This window comes from Gopherus evgoodei, chromosome 1 (genome assembly GCF_007399415.2).
Source record: "Gopherus evgoodei ecotype Sinaloan lineage chromosome 1, rGopEvg1_v1.p, whole genome shotgun sequence".
Lineage (NCBI taxonomy): Eukaryota > Metazoa > Chordata > Testudines > Testudinidae > Gopherus > Gopherus evgoodei.
The window spans coordinates 30,863,891-30,883,449 of NC_044322.1; positions in this window are offsets into that span (position 1 = coordinate 30,863,891).

The following is a 19,559-nucleotide window of genomic DNA, read 5'->3' on the forward strand; positions in this document are numbered from 1 at the left end:
AGATGATACTAAGTATGCAGGCAGGCTAAGTTAAATAGGCTTTCCTCTTCAGTTACAGGAACAGAACAGATCCTTCTTACAGTCTCCTAGCAGGCCCCCCAGATCCTCCTGAGTCTGTGGGTGTCTCAGACTGGTTCTCTGAGTTTGACCCATGCAGTTCGAAGCTAGTGCTATTAACGCTGTTCACTCTGGCATCCTCTCTGAAGGACTGTTAAATAGAAGCTGTTGGGGGCTTAGTAGAAAGGGCCTTTTTCCATACGTGGATTGGCTGTTACCCAGTCAGACCCAATAGGGTTAAATATCCATTTCATTATGCAGAAGCGTCACACTCGTGACAAAGCCAGATGCAATATTAATAATTATTAAAGAATACTCCTTTGTTTGTTATAATTATACACTGACTAACTCAGGATTTTTGGTTCCTTTTTTGTATCTCATCCCACAGACTATCAATACAAACGGAAGATGTATCTTTGTAAAAAAAGAAGGCACTCAATACCTTTTGCACGACACAACATACTTCAATTAATAATAATTGCAGTTCTAGTGCTTTCTGTGCAATGGAATAAAAGATTTTTTAAATCAACGTTTTTATATAAATTTAAGAAACAACCCCTCACACCTTTCAGAAAAAAAATGGAATAAAGCTTGATACAAGGCATCTGAGGTGAATTACATTTTAACAAATGCTCCCCACTCCTCCAGTCCAAAACGTTGACAAGACTGTATTTCCCCCCTTTCATTACATAGATTTGTTAGCATGCAGCCATTATTTTACAATATCTTGATGTTTTTCCTGAACTCTTCTAAGATTCTTCTATATCAACACTGCATTCTCCATATGCTTCACTACCTGCATGTGGAGGAGAGGAGCTCAGCTACCCCTAATTAGCACAGTGTTGTTTCTGTTGCTTCTTCTGCTTTATTTTAAAGTATTTTTAGTAACCTGTTAGGCTTTAAAGAGCCTCTCTTTCTTGGATAGGGCCAAAAACTGTTGTGTAGGACGCCATGTTCATGTCAGGCTGGTGCAGAGACTCCTGACCATATGCTGTTGGTGAGTCATGGATGGTTAAGTAGAAGACATGCTGGTGCAATAGCTCCCTGCTGCTGCAGAATAGGAGCACCCTTAAAGGCACCAGATCCATGCTGATGTAGCTTTCAACAGGAGTGTGGGCCAGCTAGAATAGAGGTGTTCCTTTAAAAAAGCATCATGGTAGACTGCCATCTATGTGACTTATATCTTGCTGTGGGACAGCAGCTTGGCTTACACAGGAAAAGTGCTGGCCAGAGGAAGGATAAATTAGAAAACAGACTGATTGCTGTTGTTCACAAGAAAGCACTTCCGCTGATCAACATCCAAATCCTGTGTGTTTTTATTAAAATTGCACTGAATGTTTGAATAAAGAGAGGGCTATTAAAACACATACAGTGTATACAATTCAGATGAGTATCTAAATCCATATTTAGGCAAATAAAAAGTGGCTACTCCTCCTCTACTGTCCCCTCCCTTCTGTGAAAACTCCTGTATAGGTACATCATGGAGTTGGGGCTCTGAGTCAATAGAAGGCAAGCATCAGCCCACGTACCCCTTTGAAATCCATGATTGGGGAAGACAACATATTTTTGTTCTGTTTGCACAGCCCCTAGCCCAGTGGAGTCTTCGTCCATGACTGGGGTTTCTACATGCTACTGCAATACATATGAATAATAATAATTAACTAACCCTCACCATGTCCATATTGTGATATCTCCCTTACATGAGGATATCTGGGGTAGCAAGTAGTGCAGAGGTATTGGCAGCATGGCTTCTGAAAGATTTCATTCATTGGAGTCACACTGAAAGGTAATTTGTATTTCATACTATATTGCAGTTGTGCTAGAATAGATGCTTGTCATTTAATCATACCACTCACCGTTTGTTCTCTGTCACCATTTTGTTCAAACACACACACAATTTTTTTGCTGGAAGCATAAACAAAATCAAATTTCTTCCTCCTTTTTGTGAGACAGCTTTGCTTGGTTGGATAAGAGACCATTTTTATTCAAGTATCAGAGGGGTAGTTGTGTTAGTCTGGATCTGTAAAATCAGCAAAGAGTCCTGTGGCATCTTATAGACTAACAGCCATTTTGGAGCATGAGCTTTCGTGGGTGAATACCCACTTCGTCAGATGCATGTAGTGGAAATGTCCAGGGGCAGGTATATATATGCGAGCAAGCTAGAGATAACGAGGTTAGTTCAATCAGGGAGAATGAGGCCCTGTTCTAGCAGTTGAGGTGTGAAAACCAAGGGAGGAGAAACTGGTTTTGTAGTTGGCAAGCCATTCACAGTTTTTGTTTAATCCTGAGCTGATGGTGTTAAATTTGCAGATGAACTGAAGCTCAGCAGTTTCTCTTTGAAGTCTGGTCCTGAAGTTTTTTTGCTGCAGGATGGCCACCTTAAGGTCTGCTATAGTGTGGCCAGGGAGGTTGAAGTGTTCTCCTGCAGGACTCTTTGCCATTTTTATTCAGTAAATTCATCTCTATCGCTTTTTTTTTAGTTACCTGTTTTTATTCTTAAGAAAATATCAACCAAATGCTTGGAAAGAATGAGTTTAACTTGTGATGATAACTCCTACCCCTGGACAACTGCTTAAATTTAAGCACAACAGTAATTACATTGACTTAAAGTTAAGAATGTGTTTAAGTGCTTTTCTGAATCAGGGACTTAAATTTCTCTATTCTTATTTGAGTTTCTTCATTATCTATTTGCAGTTTATTGGCATTAGAGAGGATAGAATCTTCTGCTTTCAGACCGTGTTTTAGCGGGTTGTAACTTCTGTTATCTAGCACATGGAAAAAACCCTGCAATAGCTGATAAGCTGTACACTGATGCTAGATGTTGCAAGTTTCAAAATATTCAAAGAGGTTTTGGACAAGTATTTGGTAATTAAAACTATTACCCAAAGGTATTGGTTTGGGCCAAGTATTGTATCATTAAAATTCAGCACTACTGCAATAGTACAAAAACAATCCTACAAAAACAGGGAAATGAGATAACAGAAGAGCAGTGATAAAAAGGACTCCTGCTGGGTTTTCTCTTTTTTCCTCATTCCTTGTGTGTCCTGGGAAGTATTTCAGATTTAATTTTAAAAATAGAGAGATTAACTAACAGTAAATGTCAACCATGGACAACATATATTGATGTGTAGGCAAAAATAATTTTTTCACGCAACTGGTTACTGAAGCCACTAGTTTCTAGTACATTAATGGTTGTTCCTTTTATTCATGGCTTAACTACTTGTTCACTTATCTCTTCTGCTGTGCATGTAGCCTTCTTCAGCTTCCTTTTGATCACAAATGTTTTCTAAGCACAGTGTTAGAAAGTTATGCAATAATCTTTCTAAGAATCAAGGGCTGCACCGCAGTACTAGGTCAGTAATAATTATACATTTGACTAATGTTTTTTCCTACAAAAGGAAGTGACTTAGAACAATATTTAGCTTTCTGGTGGCAGGAGGTGACTTTTTACTTCATGTTGGTACAACACCTACCATAAAAGGATCTTATCATGACTATGATTTCTAGGTATTAACGTAACACAGTTGTTAAACTGACAGATGCTAGAACATTGTTTGAGAACTCCCCTTTTGCCACTCATGGTCTCAGCATTGTAATCCTCTCTCTATCTTTCTGGGGATGAAGGTGAGTTACTGAGAAGGTCCTGACAGATAACTTTCGTGTTATCTGAGCTCCTCAGTGTCTTTGAGTCATACAGATCTAGTTTATTCCTCTCAGCCTTGTTGTTCTTCTCTGTATATGATATGGAATATGCATCAGTCTTCCACTGGTTGATTGCATTCCTATCTGTGAGCAATGGTCAGATATCCATGCCCCTAACAACTAATATTCAGGAGTGTGTTTTAAGATACGTCTGCATTCCTTGATATTGTTGACCATGATGTTTTTATTTTTAAAACACTCAGGCTATGTCTACACTACCACGGTAATTCAACCTACACTATGCAGATCCAGCTACATGAATAACGTAGCTGGAGTCAATGGACCTTAGGTCAAGTTACCGCAGGGTCTACACTCTGTCGACTTACCTTACTCTTCTTGTTGGGGGTAGAGTACAGGGGTCGATTGGAACGTGATCTGCTGTCGATTTGGCAGGTCTTCACTAGATCCACTAAATCGACCGCTGGTGGATCGATCTCAGAGCGTCGATCCTGGCTGTAGTGTAGATATAGCCTCAGATGTGGACCATTGCTAGGTTCATTGGGTTCAGTGTGATAGAATGACTAGTTGACCTATTTTCTCTTAAGGGATTGATCTTCTGCCACAAGGATTTTCATGTAAGGTCCTTCAGGGTTCAATTTTGTCACCTCTCTCCTTTTTAACAGTTTTATTTTTATTGTACATGAAGCAAAAAGGAAGCATATTTATATCTATTGTGACAGAGTTTGACTGTAAAGTTATAAGAGAGTGATCCTACTGGATTCCAGGGAAGTAGGCAGGTATAAGCCTGCACACAGCTAAAGGACCTTCCCCCAGCCTTTGGGGAGGATCCATTGAGCCTAGAACTCAACTGATTATGGGGAACAACAGCAACAAAAAAACAAGAGCAGGTGTGAAGGTCAAAGGGTCAAAAAAGGGAACCTGAAGGAGACACCAAGCAGAGAACCCTGGATAGCGCCTACTGCTCTTCGAAGGTGTCAAGGGAGCCAGTGGACGTTACCCAGAGGAACTCTGCTCGGATGTGTGAAAGGAGGGGGAATTGGAAAAAGGCCCCACAATCACAAAGAACGCTCTCAGCCAACATCCTCTCCCTAGTGTTGTAGATGGCCACTTTGGCCATCACCAGGAGGAGGTTGATGAAGCAATCCGCACGAGTGTGTACAGATGTGCCTTTGGCGCAGTTTGAAAGTGTACCAGTGGCAAGTCTTGCAGTCGGCTTGGGGTATATGGATGGGGCAGCTGAGGAGGCTCACAGGGCAGGGGGCCTATGAAAAGATCCAGAGGGCCTGGGTTGTAGGTGGGCTGGGATCACTCTTCTGCAATACCTATGTGAGGTAAGCCTGAGAAGGGGGCAAAAGGCTGCCCTCACCCCCTGAAATACACACCGGGAAGTACAAAGAGTGAAGAGCCCTATACGCTGAGACAGGACCAGCCTCTGGCACACCAAGGGAGACTCTGCCACCTGCACATGGAGTTGGGGATTGTGTAGCAGGGGCTGTCATAAACAGATAGCTAAGGGTTAATGTCTCTTTCACCTGAAAAAAAAAAAAGTAACCTGAAGCACCTGACCAGAGGACCAATCAGGAAACAGGATTTTTTTCAATTCTGGGTGGAGGGAAGTTTGTGTCTAAGTTCTTTGTCTTCTGCCTGAATCTCTCTCAGCTAGAGAAGGATTTTTCTATTTCGTGCTTTTCTATTCTTCTGTTTCCAAGTTGTGAGTACAACAATGGTTTGTTGTTTTGTATTTACATGTCTATAGTTGCTGAAGTGCTTTGAATTGTATTCTTTTTGAATAAGGCTGTTTATTCAATATTCTTTTAAGCAATTGACCCTGTATTTGTCACCTTAATACAGAGAGACCAGTTTTATGTATTTTCTTTCTTTTTATATAAAGCTTTCTTTTAAGACCTGTTGGAGTTTTTTCTTTAGTGAGGAACTCCAGGGAATTGAGTCTGCAGCTCACCAGGGAATTGGTGGGAGGAAGAAGTCAGGGGAGACCTGTGTTTGTTAGATGTACTAGCCTGACTTTGCATTCCCTCTGGGTGAAGAGGGAAGTGCTTTTGTTTCCAGGACTGGAATTAGAGAGGGTGGACTCCCTCTGTTTAGATTCGCGGAGCTTGTGTCTGTGTATCTCTCCAGGAACACCTGGAAGGGGTGGGGGAGGGAAAAGGTTTATTTCCCTTTGTTGTGAGACTCAAGGGATTTGGGTCTTTGGGTCCCCAGGGAAGGTTTTTGTGGGGACCAGAGTGCCCCAAAAGACTCTAATTTTTTGGGTAGTGGCAGCATTACCAGGTCCAAGCTGGTAACTAAGCTTGGAGGTTTTCATGCTAACCCCCATATTTTGGACACTAAGGTCCAAATTTGGGACTAGGTTATTGACATGGTGGCAGTGACTTACCTGGGGCACCAGGTGGGTCGAGGAACCATAAACCCCCTACAGGCCAAGGTGGATGCTATCCAAAAATGGCCTGTCCCAAGGTCAAAGAAACAGGTCCAATCCTTCTTAGGTTTGGCCGGGTACTACAGGCGATATGTACCACACTACAGCCAAATCGCTGCCCCACTGACCGACCTGACCAAAGAGACCCAGCCAAATGCAGTTAAGTGGACTAATGAGTGTCAAAAGGCCTTTACCCAACTTAAGGCAATGCTCATGTCTGACCCTGTGCTCAAGCCCCGGATTTTGACAAGCCATTCCTAGTAACCATGAATGAATCTGAGTGTGGTATAGGAGCAGTTCTCATGCAGGAAGCAACAGATCACAACTTCCATCCTGTCGTGTTTCTCAGCAAGAAACTGTCTGAGAGGGAAAGTCACTGGTCAGTCAGTGAAAAGGAATGCTATGCCATTGTGTACGCCCTGGAAAAGCTACACCCATATGTTTGGGGACGACGGTTGCAACTACAAACTGACCATGCTGCACTAAAGTGGCTTCATACTGCCAAGGGGAACAACAAGAAACTTCTTCGTTGGAGTTTAGCTCTCCAAGATTTTGATTTTGAAATTCAGCACATCACAGGAGCTTCTAACAAAGTAGCTGAAGCACTCTCCCGTGAGAGTTTCCCAGAATCTAGTAGTTAAAAAGTGTTCTTAAAATGTAGAAGTCTGTTAGTTATATACTTAGTGGTATATGTAAAGGTGCATGTGTTGTAGTAATCTGTTTATTTTAAAGTTCTAGAAGGAAATCACCGCCAGTGAGCTTCCCCACTGTTTGCAATTTGGGGGGCGTGTCATAAACAGATAGCTAAGGGTTAATGTCTCTTTCACCTGAAAAAAAAAAAAAAGTAACCTGAAGCACCTGACCAGAGGACCAATCAGGAAACAGGATTTTTTTCAACTCTGGGTGGAGGGAAGTTTGTGTCTAAGTTCTTTGTCTTCTGCCTGAATCTCTCTCAGCTAGAGAAGGATTTTTCTATTTCGTGCTTTTCTAATCTTCTGTTTCCAAGTTGTGAGTACAACAATGGTTTGTTGTTTTGTATTTACATGTCTATAGTTGCTGAAGTGCTTTGAATTGTATTCTTTTTGAATAAGGCTGTTTATTCAATATTCTTTTAAGCAATTGACCCTGTATTTGTCACCTTAATACAGAGAGACCAGTTTTATGTATTTTTCTTTCTTTTTTATATAAAGCTTTCTTTTAAGACCTGTTGGAGTTTTTTCTTTAGTGAGGAACTCCAGGGAATTGAGCCTGCAGCTCACCAGGGAATTGGTGGGAGGAAGAAGTCAGGGGAGACCTGTGTGTATTAGATGTACTAGCCTGACTTTGCATTCCCTCTGGGTGAAGAGGGAAGTGCTTTTGTTTCCAGGAATGGAATTAGAGAGGGTGGACTCCCTCTGTTTAGATTCACGGAGCTTGTGTCTGTGTATCTCTCCAGGAACACCTGGGGGGGAGGGGAGGGAAAAGGTTTATTTCCCTTTGTTGTGAGACTCAAGGGATTTGGGTCTTGGGGTCCCCAGGGAAGGTTTTTGTGGGGACCAGAGTGCCCCAAAACACTCTAATTTTTTGGGTGGTGGCAGAAGTACTAGGTCCAAGTTGGTAACTAAGCTTGGAGGTTTTCATGCTAACCCCCATATTTTGGACACTAAGGTCCAAATCTGGGACTAGGTTATTGACAGGGGCACCACGAGAAGATCTGACCCCTCGGTGGCTGCCACATACCTGATGGCCGAAGCCAGTTTCCAGGTCCGGAGGAGGAGAAGACTGGCAGCTCAGAGAGGTCTTATGGAAGACCTATTGGATGGAGATAAAAGAGCTTCTAGTCATATCGGAGTTCTCAGAAACAACGGAGGAAGGTGTGCACCAATGTGCTCCATACCAGACTACCTGCACCATAAAGAAGTCTCTGCAGGGTCTGGAGGCGGAAGACATGTATCTGCGTGCACAAGCAGGCACTGTCCCACTTCCTCCAGGGGAGGATGCTAAGCTCCCGCAGAGACCCAGTACCATGGTCCTAGCCAAAAGAACTCTAATACCAGCTTCTGGAGATTGGCCAGGAAACCCAGGGTCGGGCACAGGGTATTGAGCTGGTGCCAGAGCGTGGACAGGACCAGTTGGTTGAGCACAAGTGCGCTCCCCCAAAGGGAGAGGCATCAGAGCAGTACCGTCTACTTCTGTAACCGTTCAGCCACCCCAACCTCTAAAACTCACCAGTTTTCTGGGGGAGACGGATGTACAGAAGAAAAACAGATGTGGCCAAGATAGATCAGTGGATCCGTGCTTCACCAGGTGTCTTGAAGAGTGGGTGGGAGGAAGCTCGCCTGCCACCCATCCCCGACCACCAAGCCAGAGCTCTTGACCCAGTTGACCTGGGCAGAAGAGGCTGTCAAGTAAACCCCTTGACAGGCCTCCACCAGCACCAGATTGGCTGGGTCCTGGACCATGAAGAGTATGTCATCAGCTTATGCCAACAGGATCAGCCACATCTCTGACTCATGGAGCACCATTCCCATTAACCTCTTACACAAGAGACAGAGGAAGGGTTCAATGGCCAGAGTATATAGCTGGCTTGAGAGTAGACAGCCCTGACATACCCTTCACCTGAAGCTGACAGAAGCAGTCAGGGTCCAGTTGAACCCGATCAAACACTCCGCAGAGGCATACAGCACCCAGAGAAAACCTATGAACTGGGGCCCAAAGCCGAACACCCACAGAGTGCCCAGGAGATATTGGTGGTCCATCCAGTCGAATGCCTTCTCCTGACCAAGAGACAAGAAGGCAAACAATAGACCATCCCTATACCCAAGCTTAAGGAGATCCTGGACCAAATACAGTTATCGAAGATAGAGTGGCCCAGGATGGTGCAAGTCTGGTTGATGTAGACCACATCTGCCAGCCCAGACCGCAGCTGCAATGAGATGGCCTTCACTACAACTTTGTAGTCTGTGCTGCGGAGCGAGATGGGATGCCAATTCTGAAGGTCATGGAGGTCTCCCTTCTTAGGTAACAAGGCAAGCATGGCTCACTGGCACAACAGAGGGAAGCCCCTGTTCCCCAAGGACCCAGCCCAGATGGTGACAAGGTCCAGGCTGAGAATGTCTCAGAACACATGGTAGAGCTCTGCGGTCAGCCTGTCCATGCCCAGAGATTAATTAGAGGGCATGAGACAGAGGGCTTCCAAGAACTTGGCCAGAGAGCGAAGTAGCTCCAGCTGGTCCTGGTCACCTGCGCTCACTATTAGGAGTTTGCTCCAGAGCGCCCTACAAGCATCTGTGTCGATCAGATCTGGGGAGAAGAAGTTGGTGTAGAAGGCCCTGACCCTTCCACACATCTCCTCCATATCTGAGGAGTGCCGTCCTCTGCCAAAAGGCAGACGAAGTACTTCTTAGGGCCCCGTCTTTTTCTTCAGGGCATAGAAGAGGCAGGAGATGCAATCAATCTCCTGAAAGAGAGAGATGCAGGATCAAACAAATGGACCTTTGGCCCGGTGATGCTCGAGGGCCAGGAATTCCTCCCATTTCTCCTGACACGCTCCGCAGAGGGATGGATCCTCTGGGCTGGTGGCCAGATGCCTCTCGAGCTCCAGGATCTTCCACTCCAACTGCTCTATCACCACATCCCTCTGCTGGCTGGTGCCCCAGGTGTACATGCATCTTCCCCATATCTCACCACCATTGTGCTGAGGGAAAAGTGCACCTCTACCCTCGCCAGGCCAGCCAAAAATCCCGGAAGTATGCTACAAATCCCACATCCACCAGCAGGTTATTGTTGAAGTGCCAGTAGGCCAGTCCAGGCCTCTCCGACATGAGAGAGGCTGAAAGAGCCACCAGATGGTGGTCCAAGAATGGGACCAGCTGAATGCTTGAGGAGTGGGCTCACAAAAGATGATGAGGAGAAAAGTAAATGTGGTCCGTGGCATGACCAATTTTCCTCCACCCAGACATATATGAACATAGAATTGTCATCTAGGTTATGGTTGCACCAGACACCCACCAGGGAATGGTGATCTACAATCTCCGGGAGGGCATCTGCGGCAGCCAGGCTCAACTCGGTCCCCATGAGGTCCTGCTCCCAAAGGGTACAGTTGAAATCCCTGCCGAGGATCAGGTACTCATGAGGATCCAAGAAGCTGAGGAAGGTAGACATCTGCTGGAAAAAGTGCCCTCATTCAGGGCCCAGTGTCAGGGTGTAGACATTAATAAGATTCAGCATTAGCCCCTCCATACAGACCCGGACATGCAGCAGGTGACCAAGCACAACCTCAGCAACCATAGGTCAGGGGAGAGCAGGGCGGCCACTCCAGCCATATTAATTGTGAGATGACTAAAATACACCCTGTCTCCCTACTCCAGCTGCCAGTTAGCTCCAGCAGCCAGAGCCATGTGGGTCTCCTGCAGGAAAACCACAGAGTACCCACCATCCCGAAGGAAGGAGAGCACCTGGCACCTGCGGGAGATGCATCCTACAGCCCCAGTTGTTAGTGTGGTGAAGATGATTGGTGCCATGATGAGGGCTGGGGGGATCCTCAGTGGCAGGAACTCCAACTGTCCCCAGTGGTCCCCACAGCAATCCATGACCAACCACAAAAGCTATCAGGGAGTCACAGAAGCTGCAGGCCCACTGGTAGGCCATAGTGGCCTGTCTCCCGGTCCCTTTAACCTCCCCCAAAATGGCCCTTGTGGCCTGGAGGACCCAGTGAAAGTCTCCCCCAGCACTTGAGAGCAAGCTGCACCTTGTTCTTGGAACCATAAGTGTCCAGGGGAAAGAGGTGCAGCTCGTCTCGCAATGCCCTGGGGGCTGGGGTCACAGAAATCAGGGCATCTTCCAGTCAGGTCCCCATGACAGCCCCATGGCCTACAGAGACGGGCAAACAGGGGGAAGACAATCGGTGTGACACCCATTCTACCACTGCCGCACAGCCTGTCTTGGACCTTGGCACAGGATGGGGTGGCAGCCCCTAAGGGGTTAGGAGAGGGGAACAGGAAAGCCGCCTCCCGAGGGCCATCTGATGGAAGGGGAAACGAGACCACCTTGGTGGTGGCAACAAAACTGGAGGTAGAATGAGGGGAGGCAGGGACATTATTAAGGATTGGAACAGGACTGGGATTGGGGCAGAACCAGGATTGGGAATGGAGACAGAATTGGGAATCCTGGCAGCCAGGCCACTAGGGTGTGGCATCTCTCGACCAGCCACAGGGTTTGAGGGAACAGGAATGGAAGGGGACCCCTCAACAATGCCGGGTTCAGATGCCATAGCAGACTCAGAACCCACAACTATGGCGTCAGGGAGCAATATTTCAATGGTAGGACCCCCAACAGGACAGGATGGCAGCTACCCTGCATCAACAGGAAGTGATCCGATGGCTTGGAGCCTGGCCGCTCGGCACCGACTGTCACCTCAGCAGCCATGATCAAGGCACCGTCTGTGGCTGGGAAGGTGGATAAGACAGGAGGCACCTTAGGAGTAGGGAAAGCAGTGGGAGAGAGGGGAGAAAGGTGGGGTGTGATGGGACCACCACCCAGATCAAGGCCCACTGGCCGGGGGACCTCCTTCCCTGGATAACCAGGGTCAGACCCAGGGCCTCAATCTCCTCAAAGATGGAGGAAAAATGCCCACCTGCTACCCCAGGGTCTTCCCCGCCAGCAACTGAGGTGACACTCACCTTGGTGTCAACAGGGGATGCAGAAGACAAGGGGGTGGGGGGACTCCACCCGAGGCCCCCATAGGAAGGGATTCCAGAAGAGGGGCAGTACTTTTCCCCATTGCTGCCACAACTGTCCCAGACAGCTCTCCTTGTTGGGCCCCACCAGAGGGAGAGCTGGAAGGCTCAGCAGCAACAGCCCCTTTCATAGTTTTCCGGGGGGCCTCCTCCTCCTCCATACCAATGAAGGAAGGTTGAGTTTGTGCCATCCCCTTATTCCTCTTCCCCTGAATGAGAACCCAGCCTTCTAAGGTGTTATTCGAGGGCTGGCCAGCAAAGGTGGGGCCAGAGGGCAAAGTGATGGTATCAAGGGTCAGGGAGGCAGTGGAGGGGCAGTGACGGGAAGGGAAAAATCACCCTGAGACAGGCCTTCTTCCTCACCTGGCAGTGGCTCTGCCTCCCTCTCCTCCACGTCCGCTGAACCACACATGATAGAAGTGGGGCCTGCTCGCTCACCTGGGCACACCAGGGGGGCCTCCCCCGGGGGCCCAAGAGGAGGTGACAGCAGACTTTGGAGGAGGAGGAGGAGGAGTGACCATGGAGGCGAGGCGCGATAACAGGGCCAGCACCCTCCTGGGGCTTGGGGGTCCCAGGTATCCTTCCATCCTGGGCCAGGGGGCAGTCCCTCTGGACATGCCCCATCACCCGACAGAGGTAACACCGGGCCTCTCCCTAGTAACAGAGTACCCGGTAACAGCCCCCCCCCCCCCGATAGGGCACCAGAAGGACCCTTCAGACTCCTCTCCACCACGTGCCAGCGGCAGCACTTGAATCTGCACATGCTAGCGGAACGAGAGGATGTGATGGAGGGCAAGGTCTTTACAGCCTAATGGGAGAGGGCTAATAACTGATGGGGGAAAGGAAAGGTAGAAGGGAAGCATTGGGAAGGAAGGATGGGACAGAGGTGAAAACCATCCACATGCCCAAGTCCTCCAGGTGCTCAAGGTGGATGTTCCCCCACCCCCCAGGACCTTCTCCACCGCCTCCTGGGCAGCAGCCTGTGATGCTAGGAAGAAGACCACCTTCCTGTACATCTTAGAGGTCGCCATCATGGCTGAGGGCCTCATCAACACCCACACATAGGTCTCTGCATGGGGTGAGGCAGGCACCAGGAGGCAGCGGACACTGTGCTTCCTTGTTAGAGTGGGAAAGGGGCCCTGGCTGCTGGAGACAGAACTGGAGGCAGTGGCTGAGAGAGATGATGAGGTGGAAGGTGGAGGGGCCGCAGCCACCTCGGTGCACGCTCTTGGGGTCGAGGGAGGGATATCCCCAGAGCTGATGGAAGGGATGGCAAGGGGATGGGCACGAACAGTTGTGGTCAGTGACAGGGTCACAGCAGAGGGGACAGTCCCTGCCACAGAGGTTTTGACCTTCCTGGCAGGACTTTTACCATTTTTCTTCCCCTGGCCCTTCCTACCAGCCAGAGGGGTTCTCCCAGAATCGGAAAGACAGATGACATGGCAGCAACAGGATCTACATCTATACCCGCTGCCACCAGCGGTGCCCCAGCAGGGGCGATGGCAGATGGCGTGCAGAGATGGATGGACTAGGGGCAGTTGTGGGGGGGGGTGGCAGGATCCACCCGGGGGGGCACCCACCATTTCCTCTGCCATACTCAGAGGGGATGGTGATAAGCAGTGAAGGGGAGGGGGAGGGGAAAGGCCAGCCACTCATCCCCGCTAGGATGCAGGCAGGGGAGGAGGACACTAATGTGGGGGAAAGGGACCGAGATGCCATAATCAGGCAGGGAAGCAGGGGGCATTAAAACTGACAAGTGATGGGAATACCGGCTCCTCCGGCAGCACTGGGAAGGGGAGGGCTACAATATCATAGGGGATGCAGTGAATAAAGGGGTTCAACATAAAGGTGGAAGGGGCACAAGCGTGTGAGGGGGACATGGGCACATGGAACGACGGGGCTGGACAAAGGGGGATCAGTTGAATTCAAGCTGGAAAATGGGCCGGGGCTCTGGCAGGAAAGCCGGGGGACTAACTGTAAGGGTTAGGGTGGGGTAGGGAGACCAACAAAAGGACAGGGGCCAGGGTGGTGCAGGCAACAAAGGGAATGTGGGGGAAAACTGCTGCAAGGAGGCTGGTGGGTAAAACTGAGGGTGGGGAAGTCCACCAGCCGAAAGCAGCGGGGGCGGATGGACAGTCCAAGATAGGGGGAGATGTGCGCCCACATGCGCTTAAAAAGCTCTGTCTATGCTGGCTGCTGCAATAGTCCCAGATGATGGAGGAGGGTGCGGCAAGCACTTGAGTCCAGGAGCGAGGAACAGAAGCAGATGGTAGATAGGGATGGTGGAGGAGGCAGCGGTGGGGGGAGGGGGACAGATGGACTGGAGGAGGACTCCACATCAGCCCCCCCACCCCAGTCTACCAACAACAACATTCTTTTTGTGCTACTCGTACTGTCAGTGATGAATGGCTTTGGCAGGAAGTCAATGAGAATGGGAACACCTCTCCCTTATCTTATTCATAGACTCTAGGACCGGAAGGGACCTCGAGAGGTCATTGAGTCCAGTCCCCTGCTCTCATGGCAGGACCAAATACTGTCTAGACCATCCCTGACAGACATTTATCTAACCTACTCTTAAATATCTCCAGATATGGAGATTCCACAACCTCCCTAGGCAATTTATTCCAGTGTTTAACTACCCTGACAGTTAGGAACTTTTTCCTGATGTCCAACCTAAATCTCCCTTGGCTAAGGTGAACAAGTTTTCTCCCTCCTCCTGATGATACCCTGTCATGTTTTAATTCCACACTCTGAACCTTAGCGTCCAAAAGATGGGGTACCAGCATGAATTCCTCTAAGCCCAATTACCAGCTTAGTACTTGTAGAGCTGTCACCAACCAGGAATTCCAGTGCCTGGTACACTCTGGTCCCCCAAAAACCTTGCCAGGGACCTCCAAGACCCAGACCCTCTGGATCTTAACACAAGGAAAGTAAACCCTTTCCCTCACCATTGCCTCTCCCAGACTTCCCCTCCCTGGGTTACCCTGGAAGATCACTGTGATTCAAACTCCTTGAATCTTAAAACAGAGAGGAAAATTCACCTTCCCTCCTCCTTCTCTCTCCCCCTCCCAGACTCTCCCTGAGAGAGAAAGTAATCTTAACACAGAGAGAAAATTAACCTTTCTCTCCCGCTTCCCTCCTTTCTTCCCACTAATTCCCTGGTGGATCCAGACCCAGTCCCCTGGGGTCTCACCAGAACAAAAAAACAATCAGGTTCTTAAACAAGAAAAGCTTTTAATTAAAGAAAGAAAAAACAGTAAAAATTATCTTTGTAAATTTAAGATGGAATATGTTACAGGGTCCTTCAGCTATAGACACTGGGAATACCCTCCCAGCCTAAGTATACAAGTACAAAGTAAAATCCTTTCAGGAAAATACAAATTTGAACTCCTTCCAGCCAAATATACATTTGCAAATAAAGAAAACAAACATAAGCCTAACTCACTTTATCTACCTAGTACTTACTATTCTGAACTTATAAGAGCCTGTATCGGAGAGATTGGAGAGAAACCTGGTTGCATGTCTGGTCCCTCCAAGCCCCCAGAGTGAACAACAACCAAAAACTAACAGCACACACAAAAACTTCCCTCCTTCAAGATTTGAAAGTATCCTGTCCCCTGATTGGTCCTCTGGTCAGGTGACAGCCAGGCTCACTGAACTTAACCCTTTACAGGCAAAAGAGACATGAAGTACTTCTGTTCTATTAACCCTTGACTATCTGTTTATGACACACCCTTTTAGACACCTGAAAACTGCTATCATGTCCCCTCTCAGTCTTCTCTTCTCCAAACTAAATAAACCCAATTCTTTCAGCCTTCCTTCATAGGTCATGTTCTCAAGACCTTTAATCATTCTTGTTGCTCTTCTCTGGACCCTCTCCAATTTCTCCACATCTTTCTTGAAATGCGATGCCCAGAACTGGACACAATACTCCAGTTGAGGCCTAACCATCGCAGAGTAGAGCAGAAGAATGACTTCTCGTGTCTTGTTTACAACACACCTGTTAATGCATCCCAGAATCACGTTTGCCTTTTTTGCAACAGTATCACACTGTTGACTCATATTTAGCTTGCAGTCCACTATGACCCCTAGATCTCTTTCTGTCATACTCCTTCCTAGACAGTCTCTTCCCATTCTGTATGTGTGAAACTGATTGTTCCTTCCTAAGTGGAGCACTTTGCATTTGTCTTTATTGAACTTCATCCGATTTACCTCAGACCATTTCTCCAATTTGTCTAGATCATTTTGAATTTTGACCCTGTCCTCCAAAGCAGTTGCAATCCCTCCCAGTTTGGTATCATCTGCAAACTTAATAAGCATACTTTCTATGCTAATATCTAAGTTGTTGATGAAGATATTGAACAGAGCTGGTCCCAAAACAGACCCCTGCGGAACCCCACTTGTTATACCTTTCCAGCAGGATTGGGAGGCGTTAATAACTACTTTCCGAGTACGGTTATCCAGCCAGTTATGCACCCACCTTATAGTAGCCCCATCTAAATTGTATTTGCCTAGTTTATCGATAAGGATATCATGCGAGACCATATCAAATACCTTACTAAAGTCTAGGTATACCACACCCACCGCTTCTCCCTTATCCACAAGACTCATTATCCTATCAAAGAAAGCTATCAGATTGGTTTGACATGATTTGTTCTTTACAAATCCATGCTAGCTATTCCCTATCACCTTACCACCTTCCAAGTGTTTGCAGATGATTTCTTTAATTACTTGCTCATTATCTTCCCTGGCACAGAAGTTAAACTAACAGGTCTGTAGTTTCCTGGGTTGTTTTTATTTCCCTTTTTATAGATGGGCACTATATTTGCCCTTTTCCAGTCTTCTGGAATCTCTCCCGTCTCCCATGACTTTCCAAAAATAATAGCTAGAGACTCAGATACTTCCTCTATTAACTCCTTGAGTATTCTAGGATGCATTTCATCAGGCCCTGGTGACTTGCAGGCATCTAACTTTTCTAAGTGATTTTTAACTTACTCTTTTTTTATTTTATCTTCTAAACCTACCCCCTTCCCATAAGCATTCACTATGTTAGACATTCCTTCAGACTTCTCAGTGAAGACTGAAACAAAGACGTCATTAAGCATTTCTGCCATTTCCAAGTTTCCTGTTAGTGTTTCTCCTTCCTCACTGAGCAGTGGGCCTACAGTGTCCTTGGTCTTCCTCTTGCTTCTAATGTATTGATAAAAAGTCTTCTTGTTTCCCTTTATTCCCATAGCTAGTTTGAGCTCATTTTGTGCCTTTGCCTTTCTAATCTTGCCCCTGCATTCCTGTGTTGTTTGCCTATATTCATCCTTTGTAATCTGACCTAGTTTCCATTTTTATATGACTCCTTTTTATTTTGTAGGCCATGCAAGATCTCGTGGATAAGCCAATTTTGCCACATTTTCTATCTTTCCTACCTATCGGAATAGCTTGCTTTTGGGCCCTTAATAGTGTCCCTTTGAAAAACTACCAACTCTCCTCAGTTGTTTTTCCCCTCAGTCTTGATTCCCATGGGACCTTACCTATCAGCTCTCTGAGCTTACCAAAATCCTCCTTCCTGAAATCTATGGTCTCTATTTTGCTGTACTCCCTTCTACCCCTCCTTAGAATTGCAAACTCTATGACTTTTTATATCTGTTCTTGGAAAATGCAATTTAATTTGTACTATTTTTCATTAGATATGATTTTATGAAAACTCACCCTGCTGAGAAGATGCACCTAGCAGTGGTTGCCTGTGGTGAAAGGCTGGAGGAGACTGTTACTATGTTGAAATCAGCCATTATTTTCAGCATCCAACCTCTACAGTTTCATATTTTTGCAGAGGGCCAACTGCACAACAGCTTCAAAGGCATAGTAAGTATCCAAATCTACCCCTCCTTAGAATTGCAAACTCTATGATTTCATAATCACTTTCACCCAAGCTTCCTTCTACTTTCAAATTCTCAACGAGTTCCTCCCTATTTGTTAAAATCAAGTCTAGAACAGCTTCCCCCCAGTAGCTTTTTCAACCTTCCGAAATAAAAAGTTGTCTACAATGCAGTCCAGGAACTTATTGGATAGTCTGTGCCACATGGTGTTATTTTCCCAACATATATCTGGATAGTTGAAGTCCCCCACCACCACCAAATCTTGGGCTTTGGATGATTTTGTTAGTTGTTTAAAAAAAGCCTCATCCACCTCTTCCACCTGGTTAGGTGGCCTGTAGTAGACTCCTAGCACGACATCACCCTTGCTTTTTACCTCTTTTAGCCTAACCCAGAGACTCTCAACACTTCCGTCTCCTATGTCCATCTCCACCTCAGTCCACGTGTGTACATTTTTAATATATAAGGCAACACCTCCTCCCTTTTTCCCGTCTATCCTTCCTGAGCAAACTATAGCCATCCACACCAACATCCCAATCATGTGTATTATCCCACCAAGTTTCAGCGATGCCAACAATGTCATAATTGTATTTATTTATTAGCACTTCCAGTTCTTCCTGCTTATTACCCATACTTCTCGCATTTGTATAAAGGCATCTAAGATATTGGTTTGATCTTGCCTCTCAGTTTTGCCCTGACCCTCCTTTCTCTCTGCCATTATAGCCCATGCTCCCTCTTGTTTCCGACCCATCTCTCAGGTCTTCATGTTCCCCACTTACCTGTAGGCTTTGCTCACCTGTCCCCGTCGAACTTAGTTTAAAGCCCTCCTCACTAGGTTAGCCAGTCTGTGCGCAAATAGGGTCTTTCCCCTCCTCGAAAGGTGAACGCCATCTCTGCTTAGCAGTCCTTCCTCAAATAGCATCCTGTGGTCGAGGAAGCCAAAGTCCTCCTGGCGACACCATCTTCGCAGCCAGGCATTCACCTCCATGATGCATCTGTCTCTGCCTAGGCCCCTACCTTTGACAGGAAGAATAGAAGAGAATACCACCTGCGCTCCAAACTCCTTTAACCGTATTCCCAGAGCCCTGTAGTCACTCTTGATCTGCTCAGCATCACACCTCGCAGTATCATTTGTGCCCACATGGATGAGTAGCATGGGGTAGTAGTCAGAAGGCCGGATAATCCTCAACAATGCCTCTGCAATATTTCGGAAACGGGCCCCCGGCAGGGAGCATACCTCCAGAGATGAAATGTCAGGGTGACAGATGGGAGCCTCCGTCCCCCTCAGCAGAGAGTCTCCGACCACCACTACCCTACGTTTCCTATTTTCAGTGGCGGCAGCAGACCTCCCAGCCTTAGGGGTATGAGGCTTCTCCTCCTTTACTGTAGGGGGTGATTCCTTCTCTCCTATATCAAGAAGAGCATAACGGTTACCTATTATCACAGTGGGAGGGTTTGCAGCAGGGGTGGAGCACTGCCCACTGCCAGAAGTAACCAGCTGCCAGTGTCCACCCTGAGCCATCTCCTCCTCCACCAGTGGTGTGTCAGGAGCAGTGCTGGCACATGTGTTGCGGGTCTTCCTAACCATCGTAAGCCTCCCTCTGTCAAACTCCCTCTCAAACTCCCCTATCTGCAGCTCCCTGTCCTCTCTGCTCTGCTTTAAAGAGAAAGGTTTTGGACGTAGTTTGGTTTATAGGTTTTCAAGGGACTAACGGGTCACGGATAGAACCGACAAGGGACCCCCGCTCCCTTCCTAACTCCCTTGTGAAACTCCCTGTTAACAGCCCCTGTTCGCAAAGCTCCCTGGTCGCTTGTGCG